This window comes from Sesamum indicum, linkage group LG8 (genome assembly GCF_000512975.1).
Source record: "Sesamum indicum cultivar Zhongzhi No. 13 linkage group LG8, S_indicum_v1.0, whole genome shotgun sequence".
Classification (NCBI taxonomy): Eukaryota; Viridiplantae; Streptophyta; class Magnoliopsida; order Lamiales; family Pedaliaceae; genus Sesamum; species Sesamum indicum.
Window position 1 is genome coordinate 5,783,339 of NC_026152.1, and position 14,660 is coordinate 5,797,998.

Genomic DNA, 14,660 nt, shown 5'->3' on the forward strand with positions numbered 1-14,660 from the left:
CCGATTACATCATGTAGAGCGCTACAAGAAATACTGCACAGAGCGGGATAACGTTATTTGCACAATAGCCATAATTGGTAAGCGTCTCGTACCTTTTAATACTCCATTTATGCACTCAGACATGTTTGTAGTTAGGATACCCGTTCTCCAATCACCATCATGCGCCAATGTCCATTGAGCCTTGTCAATTCTCCCTAGCCAGTCGTATGCTTCCTCGTTCAATGATTTGATCTCTTCCAGTATTCTATCAAATTTTCGAGGATTGTCTTCTGCCCTGCTCTCAGCACATATCCTTCAACTGGATATTCTTGAATTTGGTGTTAAAATTCAAACAGACATACCGTAAACAAAATTGATGTACTCCGCGCGGAAATTTGAATGCGGGTACATAATTTATAGCATTGATCAAACTAGCATGCCTGTCTGAAATCAAACAAACTCGATCATCCTCTGACGGCAACAAATATTTGGAAAGCATTCGGAGGAACCAACGTCATGACGCAAGCGATTCTTTGTCCACGAGTGCAAACGCTAACGGCAGCACCTGCTGATTTGCATCTAAAGTTACTGCTACCAGCATTTTATGCTTGTACTTCGTGTACAAATGTGTTCCATCTACGCTTATAACGTCACGGTAATAGCGATATCCCTCAATGCATGGTCTGAAAGCCTACAAAATATAATTCAACATGTACCACCCCGGCTATCTGTTTCCAAATGCAGCCACTCCACAACGGCCCCAGGATTCCATTTTTGCAATGCCGCCATATATTTGGGCAACTTCTGAACAGAACTCTCCCAAGTGCCGTACACTTGTTCTCTAGCGGCTTTCAAAGCAAACTAGGCCTTATGGTATGGGACTTCAAAATCAAATTTATCTTTCGCAATCTGCTGGACATGTTTTATATCACAAGATGGGTCTTGACGAACCATACCCAACAGATGTGTTGCAATCATACTCTTTCTCTTTCCTAAGTTACCGTGGTCAATAGAAATCTCATTCATCAGACATGTATGTGGTCCGACATACCTGGTAATTTTAAATAATCCCATGTTGGATTTGAATATGGCCCTTAGCATCCAACAACACCCAGTCTGTGCTTCATATTTGCAGGCGACTTTCCATAATTTTTTGTTGCTCTCTACCACTCGGTATTCTCGTCTTGCAAATCGGACCGAGTAATCTTGTACACTTGCTTTCAAATGGTCCTTACTTTTAAACACTATTCCATTGGCGAGCTCTCCAGTATTTGAGTCATAAAAATTACCCCACCTACCAGTGGGGATATCAATCGAGTCTGCAGGGACTTCTAGATTGTTGTGCTGAAAAATGGAATGACCGGATATAGGTTCATTCTGTCGGGCACGGTAGGCATGCTCAAATCAAAATGCTCTTGTGCATTCTGACCAAGAACATCCATCATAACAGGTATACTTACATCACCATTATCATCTTTATTCTGGTCAATCTGGTCTTCTACTTCGACCTCATCTGGTTCTGAGTCAGCTTGCTCAGTGTTCAACAAGCTATCAGCTTCAAACTTGGCATCTTCATCATTGTATTCAGATGAACCCGCATAATCCGATGGACATGCATAATCTGATGAACCTTATGTATTTGTCCCTGCATATGATGATGGGCCTGCATATGACGATGGACCTGTATATGATGATGGGCCTGCATACGATGATGGACCTGCACAATCTTCATTAATACCGAACCGCCCCTTTTCTTGAGTTACTACTGGTAAGCTCGGCAAATCTTGGGTTATCATAGACATATACGTTCCTCAATCACCAACAACTGAGTCATCTGGTACAACATTTTGTATAACTTTCTCCGCTTCGACAAAAATATCAATCGACACATATCCATTCACCGGATTTAAAAAAAATTGCATATCACGATCCTTCTTAATTGCCAACAACATCTCATTTCTTTGGCCAAAATTAAATGTTATGTATTTAAAGAATATATGCAATTTAAAATTATTCCTATCCATACCAATTTCTTCATACAAAATTAACTCTAACTCAGCAAATGTAGTACTACGAGAAATGTGCATAAATCCGAGTGGAGGGCGATCATAACATACAGAACCATTCGAATTGATTTATAGACCTCCAAAATTTATAACAATATCAACAGTGTTTTGCTCTGCCATATCTTCAGAAAAAAATAAAATACACATCAATATAAATTTTTTATAATATAATAAGATATTTAAAAAAGGAACAAATAACACAAAAATTTTTATAAATAACTCACTATACGCCTTTTCAATTGTAAATCTTCAAATAAAAAGTGAAGAAATTTTAGAAGAATTGCGAGGCATGGTGGTTTATGAATTTTTCGAAGGCTGATTTTGAGAGTGTAAGGGATAAGAAACTAAATGCTAATTTTTTGAAGCTGCTTCTCCCGATTTTTCAGTGTGTATGAATGTGAGAATAGCGTCTGATTTATATAGCTAAAAAAACCGCACTAAGCAATCGCGGTGCCAATGACGATAATGCAGAAAAATTGATTGTCACCGCGCTAAGATAACGCGGTGTCAGACACTGGAAAAGAAAAATTGATTGTCACCGCGTTATCTTAGCGCGGTGTCAGAGGCCGAAAATGCGAACGGCAAAAATGTGCCACCGCGGTCAGTTACCGCGGTGGCTGATTAAATTTTTTTTTTTTAAAATATCAGTGCCACCGCAGTTGCTCACCATGGTGGCTATTAAGATTTTTTTTTAAAAAAAATATCAATGCCACCGTGGTATGGCTATTAAATTTTTTTTTTTAAATATCATTGCCACCGCGGTCAGTACATTAAAAAATCTTTTTTTTTTATAAAATCTATGTCACCGCGAAATGTTTTTTTATACATAAAAATTGTGGCACCACGGTGAGTAACCGCGGTGCCACTTACTTTTCTAAACAACTCCATTTCATCCTACTTTTCTAATTTTTTTTTCCTATATTTTTTTAAATAAATTCCCCATAAAATTTGTCATAGTTGATTGTTGGACACCTTGTAGATGTGAAGCTGTGGTTGGCTGGTGTTGATATATTGACTAATTAGACATGTTTGATGTTGTTTATAGTAGTTGATTTCCTTAATATACATGAACTTGCATTAAGTTTTAACTAGTACTACGTATTAAGTACAATGACATTATTTATTTTTTTAGAGAGTATATTATATTTAATTAGTCACATTTTACATGAACATCATTCAATTAGTCAATACAATGTATATTTTTATTCATAAAGAAAAATGTAGGTTTTTTGAATCCGAAAAAATCCCTTAAATTAATTAATTATTAATTATGATTAATATCTCTTTGAATTAATAAAATTATATAGTTTAGACATTATTAATTTATATAGATTTTACTGTAAATTTAGAGGTTTTACACAATAATCCCCTAAACAACATTATACTACCCCTTCAAAGGGTGTAGATGTAATTTTGTAAACTACAAAAATATTTATGTATTTAATCTCAAAGGATATCAATGTAATTTAACCTTCATTTTATAGTAGTTTTCATAAACGAATTACACCATACACCAAAACAAAACTAACGAAGTACTTCTCTTTAACTTTTTGAATAATTTTAATTAATAGTTATTTTTTGTTGAATATTTGCTTCAAATTTCACCTAGAATATGTTGAACCTTACAATTTTATTTTGAGTATACTCTTTCACGAAGAGAAGAATTTTTTAAACTTATATAACGCTTAAATTCTTCTTTTCTCTCTAACATATGATGTACATGAAAAATACTCATCATAAGTTTTCAGACGAGATATATATATATATGTATATATATATTAGCTTAGAAAAAGCCACTTACGTTGTTCTTATGAATCTTGTTTTCAAAAATCTCTTTGCTTAATTAAAATAGAGTCAGCCTATAACACGAACAAATATCAAAAGAATTTGAGAGTGCTCCCAATCAATTCCTTCGTTGCCTAAGTCAATTTTTGCGAAAATAAATCACTAAAATGTTGACATGTGGTGGTATTTATTGGTCCAGATGAGGGTCTTGAAAATTGTTGTACCGTACTTTGGATGTAGCCTTAATTACATAATGTTACCGAATAATTACAGAAAACGACACAATAACTACAGTAGATTATAGAAGTAATTTCAAAAAATTACACTCATACTTATAGAGTATTACACAATAATCTATAAAATTATAGTAAATTAAAGTATTACTCTCGAATCCCGTCTTGGATGAGGCTGGTTACCACTAGACAAAATCTATAAAATTATAGTAAATTTTTGAATTATAAAATATTCATAAAAATACATAATTTACAAAAATATTTGGAAAATTACAGAATTTATACAAATATTCATAAAATTACACAAATTAAAAAACTATACAAAAATAAAAAAAGTAGAAAAATAATATAAGAAATTACAATAACACTTTCATCAAAAATAGAAAAACAGAATAAACATTTATAAAAATGACATACAATAATTCGCCCAAAAAATTATACATTTTGCATACAATAATTCTTCCAAAAAATGACATAAAATTAGTAAACATTCATTAACATATCACACATTTTACATACAATAATTCGTCCAAAAAATTGCACATTTCACATACAAAAATTACACATATTGCACACACAAAAAATTATCACAAAAATTTCACCAAAAAAAGTTACATATTTTACATACATAAATAAAATTACTAACCTTGTTTTGGGTGAAATAAAAAAAATAACAAACATATATTAACATATATTTACACATCTATTATCACAAATATTTATCGAAAAATAACCAAAAAAAAAAATTAATCAAAAAATAACTAGAAAACCAACCTATAAAAATGATGGGGCTAAAGACAGTGGAGGATGACGATGGTGGAGGCTGGCGGACGAATACAGAGAAAGAAGAGTGGAGCTGACGGTGGAGAAAGAAGGAGAAAAGAGGAAAAATGAGAAAATAATCTACTAAGGGTAGCTTATATATTAAAATTTTGGAACTATCAGGTATTAAAAAATAGTTTCAAATACGCCTAAATAAGTAATACGATATCGTTTTATGTAGTATGGACTGATCACATCTTGTACTCATTTTCGAACGGTCACGTATTAAAATAACAGTTCCTAAAAATCATTTCTATAGACACAAAACAGTGTCGTTTCGTCCAAAGACGACTTCGTTTATAGAGGGCATTTAAATGATCATTCCTATATTTAATAAACCATTTCTATTTAAGTACCAAATATATATTTTTTTTTCAACTTAAAAAATTAATAACGAAGGAAAAATCATTCCAAACATATTAATGATCAAAGAGAAGTAGAATACAAATTAATTAAGACCATCGAAAATATATTTTTTTTTTCATAAAATTGATACATGTTCATAAGGTTAAATATATTTGTATATCCACAATTGTTAATCCCATGTAGATGTAACTAGCACTACAAAGAAAAGTCGGGATTTGATGTGGATTTTGGATGATATTTTTTTGTCTTTGTAAGGGTTCTAGGACACTTAACTTATTTCTACCGGATATTGGAATGGTTTTGGAACGGTTTAAAATCCGTCCTTACAGATGACGTTACAAAAGTTGAGATACGGTTCAAGCAATACCGTTCCTATTTGCGACAGGTAATGTAACACTCATTTGAAACCATTCCTAGTATTAAAATTATCAAAATTTTTATTTATATTTGAACTGCAATTGTTTTTACGGATTTTGAAAAGGCAAGATTAATTTTGATGGGGAATTGTTGGAACGGAATTTGTAGTAATTGTGCCTAATTTGTAAAAGTTTTTGGAATGGTACTGTGCAACGGATTTAGGAACGGGTAGACTTAATAACGAACACGTTTTTAGAACTGTTTGACTAATGATACTAGGAACGGTCTTTCTTAGTTTGGGACATGTATGAGAAGCTGAAATAGCTATTGTGTTTGGCGATGGTGGTGGGGGTGGCTATGGTGATGTCAACGTGCGGCTAGAGACATGGGCCTCAGAACAAAGGCCGAATTCTCAGCCCTTATTCTTGCCCCCGACCGCAGCCAGCTATATCTGGTTCTCCGTCATCGCCACCAAAGCCTCCAATTCAGAAGGGGCATCCTGGTCTTCGGCAATGGGCTAAGCTGACGATCCTCCAGTAGTTTCTAAAACGGCTCCTACAAAACAAACAAAGTTTTAGTACTTTTAATGAAGAATTAATTTTTTTTTAAAAAAAATAATAATAATGTAGCTACTTAGTGCCACCTTCTCTGCCCTCAGTTTCCTCCAGCCGTGGTTTTCTTTTTTCTTGTAGCACCGCTCGAATAATTCCATCTGCTTGGGCGGCTGATCGAGCTCCGCCTCCTGTAGAAGAAAAATAGTTAGCATCATATTTATAAAATAATAATAAAGTATACAAAATATTATTATTTACTTACCAACTTCCTCCTGTACATGCCGATAAAGGAAGCAGCCCCCCTTCGGTACACAGTTGAGGATGTCGTGGGGTTCCCCACTTGATTCGCGGACTCCTGCTGGAACTCCTTGCTAGCACCAACCCTCGTTGGCTAACCAGATTGGCCTGACCAGATGTATTTGCCGGTCCACATGTGGAAGACCTGAAACATGGACTCATCGTCATAGTCGCACAGTATGCGATTTGCAATAATAAAATTAAACAAAACATTAGTAAAATTTATTAAACAATTAGATTGTTAGATAAAACTAAATTAATTTAAAATTCATTACCTTCATGCTCTCGAATAAAAAATATTGGTGCTCTGGCGGCACCTGCCTTAGACACGGCCACTGGTGGGTTAAATGTCCCCTCACGACCTCATTGATAGGCTCATTGAAGCGACAGTCAGACCTGAAAGGACATGTTATATTAGACATTTTTAAGATAAAATAATACTAAAAAAATTGGGTAAACAAATTTACCTTACGTAATCGAGGCTGACGTACTGGCTCACTGATGGCGAGGGAATTGATGGTAGTGGTGGTGGTGTGGTGCAGCAGCCGGGGTGGCTGACTGCTATAATGTCTCATCAGCTACCTATGCAGCTCCAGATGTTCCAGCATCATTTGGAGTTTGCGGGGTGGGGGAAGTTGCGGTCGTGTCAGGTGGTGTGGGTGGTCGAAAGACGTCTACCCCAACCATGGAAGCATCCGACGACGCTGGTGGAAGTGGCGGGCCATGACCATGTGGTACAGGAGGTGATTTTATTACCGGCCATGACCACGCGGTACAGGAGGTGATTTTATTACCCGAGAACTCCAAGGGTAACCCCTTGAAATCATGGTTTTATTACAGAAACAGTGGACTTCAATCATAACTATTGTCTTCTTTAGTCTCGTAATCCTCATCAAAGCTATCTTCGTTAGATTCATCATCATTAGTCGAGCGGGATGTACCTGCTCCTTGTTGATTTACAACAAAAAGATCAACGACTAATTCTATCAAATACAAAAAAAAATTAGAGAGAGATTGACAAACGAGAGTATAAAATTATTAGTGGGATAATGAGAGATCAAGAAAATTTTAGAGAGATTGAGAAAATAAAGAGAATATAAGAAGAATGGAAGATGATAGTGAGATTAAATGGAAAAAGAGAAACTTATATATATGAAAATTTGTAATGGTCTTTCTAACGCTTCCTGGTACACAAAAATAACCTGTTAAAAATTAGCCATTAATGTGCAATCTGCAATGGTCTCAACACCATATGTAGGAATGATTTTGTATCCCTTAAAATATAGTCATTGTACTATTGTTGAAATGGAAATACAATATTAATAATACATGCAAACAGTTACGAATTCTAATAACTGTAGTCATTGTCATTGTAACACATTCTGTTTGAAAGAAACTCATACTTATGAATGGGCTTTGTACCTCATTTTGGAATGGATTTACTAACGTCACTTTTTAGACGTGAACTGTCTCATATTCTATAGACAGTCTCTACCTTTAATAATGTGTTCCAAAAATAGTTTCAATTATTTACCGTTATAAGTTTCGATTGGTTTTAAAAATGCAAATCTTAACACTTATTTTGGAACACTTTTGGTAATGATTTTTCCGTCCCAAAACCACAAATTATAAAAAGGAGAATCATAAAGTCATCTACCAATTTTCGTTTTTCAAGAGTGTTAATAACCGTTTCAACATGGAATAGAAAACGATCATCTTCCGTCCCAAATTCCAACTTCTTTTTGTAGTGACATTAGCTAATGATTTATACTATAACCCAAATAATTTATACTGGAACTAAATGCCGCCCAAACATAAAAGAATATTATAGCACCAACACATCTCCCTTAATATACAGAGTGCATTATCATCAGTAATTTTTATACAAAAAATTTATATAGTAATATTAGTTTATGGGAAAAAGATCAATTTGGCCCTTTAAGTTTTCTCTACAATTAATTTTAGTCCTTTAAGTTTGCACATTTTCAATATAATCCTGTAAATTTCAAAATGGCTTAAATTGGGACCACAAATACATTTTTGAACATTTTTACCCTTGAACAATTTTAAAAGAGCTATTGTAGTCCATTTACACTAAAATCTTATTTATTCATCCATGCTCGAGAAAATGGTATCAGAGCCTTAGGTTTATTGAAGAAATATATGATTATATTATACTTTGATATTATTAATCCACTAACGGAGGGGACTTTTTGAAAGACAATGGAACCGAACAAAAGTTCGAGTTACTCTGAAAATAGGAAATATTTCCAGATTCTGGAAATACAGATGAGAGAATTTCTTATGAAAATTCTTGACAAATGTTGTAACGGTCCCAAGAGGATTGATCTAAGACTTCTACCGCCGGAAGAAGAAAAAGAATGGCTGAGAAATTTTAAAGTCCGACAAGTGTTACCAGGGAATGCAGTGAGGCGTCTATACTCAACTGAAGTCTATGGTAGAATCCCAACCAGGAGAAGCGGAACGGGTAAATTCCTACATAATTTCAGTCCTAAAAATTATGATTGATTAGAAGGAACTCGGGCCAGATACATCAAAGATCTCTCAAGATTTGAGAGAGATACAAAACACGGTTCAAGACTACGGACATAGGTTAATACATATACCTATGAAAAGAGAATCTTTGAGCCAAAAGGTGGACGAGGTCCTTAAGATCCTTCCCGATCTACACAAGGGTCTTACAGATCTGAAGACAGAAATTACAGATCTGAAGAAACCAACGAGAGAGCCCTGAGACATCTAGATCCAGACAGGAGCAAATCAGGGACGCCCTTGGAATAGTACCTCTTCTACACCAGAAGAGGAAGGCCACGGTGATTCCAAAGCCGAAGTCAAGAGAAAATCTGATTATTGCATCTATTAGATCTATAAAATAATGGATGTAACAAGAGCGGAACTATCAGATCTACAAGAATTGGCGGAATCCTTTTCCCAACTCGGGATCGTGGATTTAGTCAATATCCAAATAAATGAGATCACTCCAGCACTACCACCAGCGGAGGGAAGTACAAGCTCTAATGATCCTCCACAGGATCAACCGATGAGAGAAAGTGCGGATTTTCACACTAATGCCACTCCAACATTTGTGGGAACCAAGCTAAAGAAAAATTCAGGAAGAATTCAAAAAGAGTACCGGAGAATACACCTTGGGCAAGGACCATGCTCCAGCCCTTACATCCATATGGCGCTATACTGAACCTCGATATTATCAATTTCCGGAACACCAAGAAATTGATAGACGAATGGGTTGCAGCAACCAAGATAGCAGCAACTACCCTAAAGCTCGACAAAGAAAACTTCATAAAGCTTGTGGAGTTAAGCTTAGAGGGATCTGTAAATATCGGATGGTATAATATCCAAGAAGATACCAAAGCCAGCATCCTTGCCGGAGATTCAAAAGATGCGATTGCAGACCGGCTGGGAAGACTTATCAAGATACACTTCATCGGAGATGGATACTTCGAAGGAAGTAGGGTAGAAAAGGCTGGAGAATATGCACAGGCTCTTTTCAGCCTTGAATTAAGAAGTATTTGCGCAGTGGATGAATATATCTATTGGTTCCGCAAGTATTTCTTCCAAAGTGGAGTAGCAATAGAAGTAGCAGCTCCAATGTTCTTCGCTAAAATATGCAGTCCATGGAGGGAAATGTTGATCTAATCATACAAAGTACCTGAAGGACAGCTAGATTCAGTGGCACGAAGAACGTCTTTCCTTAAAGACAAACTGAAGGATTGGTGTTATGAAGTATCCGTCCAGAAGAACATGAAAAGACTGAGAGGTAAAATCAAACGAACTCTGAAATTGGGAAAGTCCTGAACCAAATAGGACTGAACCAAAGGAAGCATCACATAATCTACAAAGTAAGTTCAGGTGAGTTTGCTATACCTATGGAACTTACTGGTAATGTGATGGAGATGCAGTTAATTCCTAAAGAAGAAATTCTTGAAGAATTAGTAAGCTTAGAGAAGAAGTAGCTATTACTATGAAATAGATCCACCTAGGGACTATTGAAGTAGTAATAAAAGCAACTTAGGAAGGAATTGATTCAGAAATACATTTATTGATAACGTATAGAAGAATTAATAACTTAAGAGATGGTTGTCTTAGAACAGTGATAGGAAATTTGTATGCAAGAAAACTGATGTTTGATATTCATCCTAGGATACAACCTAGCAGACCAAGATTTCAGTAGAGTTTTAACCCTTCATCAAGATTTTAAAAGAAAAGATCTAATGAAAGAAGGAAATAGACCGTATTCTATAACCTATAGAATTGCATATGCCCTTTCCAATATCCATCATTCAGATTTGTTTCTTAGGAAAAAGTATATTGAGATTCCTGAAATTTTTAAGGAGTTCGCCATGGTAATGACACCAGATCCTATTAGGATACCTAAAATAGGTGGTGTTGATATTATTATAAAAGATCACCTAGTCTTAGATCGAACACTTAGCTCTAGGACTGAGTTTAGTAATCGGATATCCTTTTCAAAAGATAGGATTATAGGCTACAAAGGAAAGGAGAAAGAGTTACTAAAAGCTTTAACTCCTCAAGAGATTAGGGTAGATAACATAAAACTTAGATACCTTGAAGGATGGAATGAAATACAAGTTATATTTGACATCACTAAGAAATAAAATTATTTCCCTTGTGATGACTTATATCATTTGCAGCAACCTGTTGTTGAAAAATATGGGGGTATGCTAGAAATAGCAGGCCATGAAATTTTAGTTGCAGGTATTGCAGGACGAGAAAATGGGAGTATGACTTTGGGGTTAAGTTTCCTCGAAGATCATAAACCATGGGGAAGAAAAGGTAACGGAATGGAATTCAATCTTGATGGTGTTACCATAAGAATTGAATGACGAGTCCCTTTTCCATATACATATCTATTAGTATGTTGTATGATCAATATAAGACAGAATATTTTGTAGCTTATATTGATTCAGGATCAGGAATTTGCACGGCAAAGCCTGGAGTTTTCCCTAAGAAAGCAAAGGAAACCATACCCGTTATCGCATGAAGGGATTTTTCGCAAAAGATCCTGATACTCAATAAGGGAATACGAGAAGCCAAAATCATGATTGAAGGAGCATTTGGATCACCCTGGTTTAGGGTAAAAACACCTCCTATATACTTTCCTGATACAAGTGTCGATATCTTGCTACGTAACAATTTCATCCAAATATTTGCAAGATATATGTAGGATAATCAGAGGAATCTGTTAATCTTTACTACTAACTATGGAGTGAGATACAGGTGTTGCAAAGAGAAAAAAGACATTTAACAGGATAATGCCAATAAACTTTCGCAGCAAATGTGGTGATTTTGATGCCAGATTAACTCATCCAAAAATGCAGGATAAGAGAAAATTTGGTAAGGTCCTGTTGTCTTTCAGGCAGCAGGGACTCATAGACAATGATAGCTTCAATAAGAAATCCAAGGAGGAAATTTTGAACCTTAAAGAAGCACTATTGGAAATGAAATTGCTAGACATCAGCGAAGAGAGCAGGCTTTTTATTGAGAATGTCAAGAGGTTTATCCGGAGGAACTTCAGTGAAAATCCTCTAGCTTGGTGGGATAGGAACAAGATCGAAGCTACTCTGAAGGTCAAAGATGAATGCAAATACGAGTATGTTCAATACAAACCTAGCCAAATGAACATGGAGGATAAGAAGGATATGCAGATGATAATAAAAGAGCATATCAGTCTTGGACTCATTGAACCCGGAGTCTTTACCTACAGTAGCCCTGGATTTCTGGTAAGAAACCATGGTGAGATTAAGAGAGGTAAACCCATGTTGGTTATTAACTATCAAGGTATTAATAAGATATTAGAATTTGATGGTTATTACATTCCTAGTAGAAAAAACTTAATCGATTGCATTAAAGGGGCAAAGTGTTTTCTAAATTCGATTGCAAATCTGGTTTTTATCATATTAAGATGGAGAATGAATCAAAAAAATTTACTGCATTCTCCACACCACAGGGACAATGTATCTGGAATGTGCTTCTAATGGGTTTAGCTAATGCACCTCAGATATTTCAAAGAAAAATGGATAATCTTTTCAAAGATTATTTTGAGTTCATGTTTGTCTATATTGACGACATACTAATTGCATCCAAAAATATGAAAGAACATATTAAACATCTTGAAATATTTTTTGATGCATGCCATAGAGAAGGTTTAGTACTTTCTGAAAAGAAAGCTACTATTGCTGTCAATAAAATTGAATTTCTAGGAATTCTTATTGACGAAACAGGGATTGAGTTACAGGAGCATATTGTGAAGAAAATCCGCAATTTTTCAGACGTGCTCAAAGACAAGAAGCATCTGCAGAGCTTCTTGGGAGTTGTTAATTTTGCAGGTATCTTCATTAAGGATCTTGCAAGATATAGAAAGGATTGCCAACCACTCTTGAAAGAGATGGAGAGTTCAAAGTGGAAATGGGAAGAAATCCAAACAAAAAGGGTTCGTGAGCTGAAACAGATTTGCAGTAACCTGCCAAAGCTTGCTATACCACAGGACGAGAATGAATTGGTAGTCTATACAGACGCAAATGATTACAGATGGGCAGCAGTGCTCATGAAGAAGATAACTACAGGGGAAGAACCTTGTAGATATACAGGAGGGTTATTCTTAGAACAACAAGCCAAAATTTGGCACATCAACGAGAAAGAATGCTTTGCGGTTTGGAAGGCTTTTAAAAAATGGCCTTTATTTTTACTTGCTAAAGAATTTATTTCAAAAGTTGATAATACTAATGTCAAAGCTTTCTTAAAGAATAAATTAGAATAAAAAATAGAGAAAGCTCGTATTATCAGATGGCAAGCTGAATGCCAATATTATTGTTATAATATTATCGTTATAAAATCTCATTAAAACATTCTTGCAGATTTCCCGACGAGAGATGGAGGCATCTGAAGCAAACTCCATCATGTTGAGACTCAGGCACTTTCGGGAAAACCTCGAGGAGCTTGACAGAAAGTTCGGACAGCTAGCAGTTAATGCCCAAGTTGCGGGACAAATTCAAAGAGCCGATCTAGACACTGTCCAGGTTGCAATAAGAAGTTCCTTATTAGCATCCACCTCTCTATGAAACGACTTAAGAGAACCAATTCGAAAGGCGTCACCTTCGGGGATCACTCACGAGTTTAGGGAGCATGACCCAAAACATGCCTTTAGAGCAAAGGGCTCTACACCTGTAGTGTCGGATTCAAGTACCGATTACACAAGGCCATCACCAGACTCTGGTGAAATGGCAAGAATTGAGTCACAGGAACTGCAAACTCCTGTTGATTCAAGTCAACCCAGCACCTCGGGGGTTAAGGAGGGAGAAATTAGCCTTAGGCCGATGACAGGCACCTCTAAGTTTAATACTAACGAGTTAATATCTTCTTCTGCTTGGCAGGACTACCTGCGTATGTGGGAAAAATTAATTTCCCGCAAAGGAGTAAACCCAGGTAAGACGATTATCGAAACGTCCAAAAACTATAACAGAGTTTGGATATTAGAGGGGTCTAAACTAGAAGAGGTCCGAGAATGGTATGATTTAGGAGCTCTTGCTTTAGTTTATACTATGTCACAAAGTTTTTCGAAAATCTCAAAACTTTCGGAGTGGATTAGTGGGGCGGTCTTTGATTCATTGCAAAATAACCCCCACTTAAAGAGAGGCGACATTCTAGAGATAAAATTCATTTCAGTAGCTCCAGAAACTACAGGAAAGGGGTCTCATCCAGCATTCCATTTCATGAAGCTGCAGAGGCCAGATATGGTAGCTTTCAACAAAATCAAAGCTTCCTTAGGCGAAGCTCCCCTAGTATCGGCAATTACTGAAGATAGTATCTCTACCAGAAGAGCTTGGGGTTTATGGGTTTGTCTCACAGAGATGGACAAAGTCAAGTATCCGTTCAAAATCTTCTCAAACAAAGTGAATGGATCGTTCCTATTAAATTCCATGACAGGAAAAAGCACTGAGTTCGCAGAAAGCTTATTCGAGAAAAAGAGGATGTTAATTTGGGAAAATAAGCTGCCAGCGATCGAAGCCACAAGAATGAAGACGTGCAACATGTTGCATGTTGGGCAATAGCATAACCATTTATGCCCTTGCTGCGAGAAACAAGAAAAGCCCATGTTCGGAACAAAGATTCGGGTCACAAAAAACAAACTCGAACCCCGA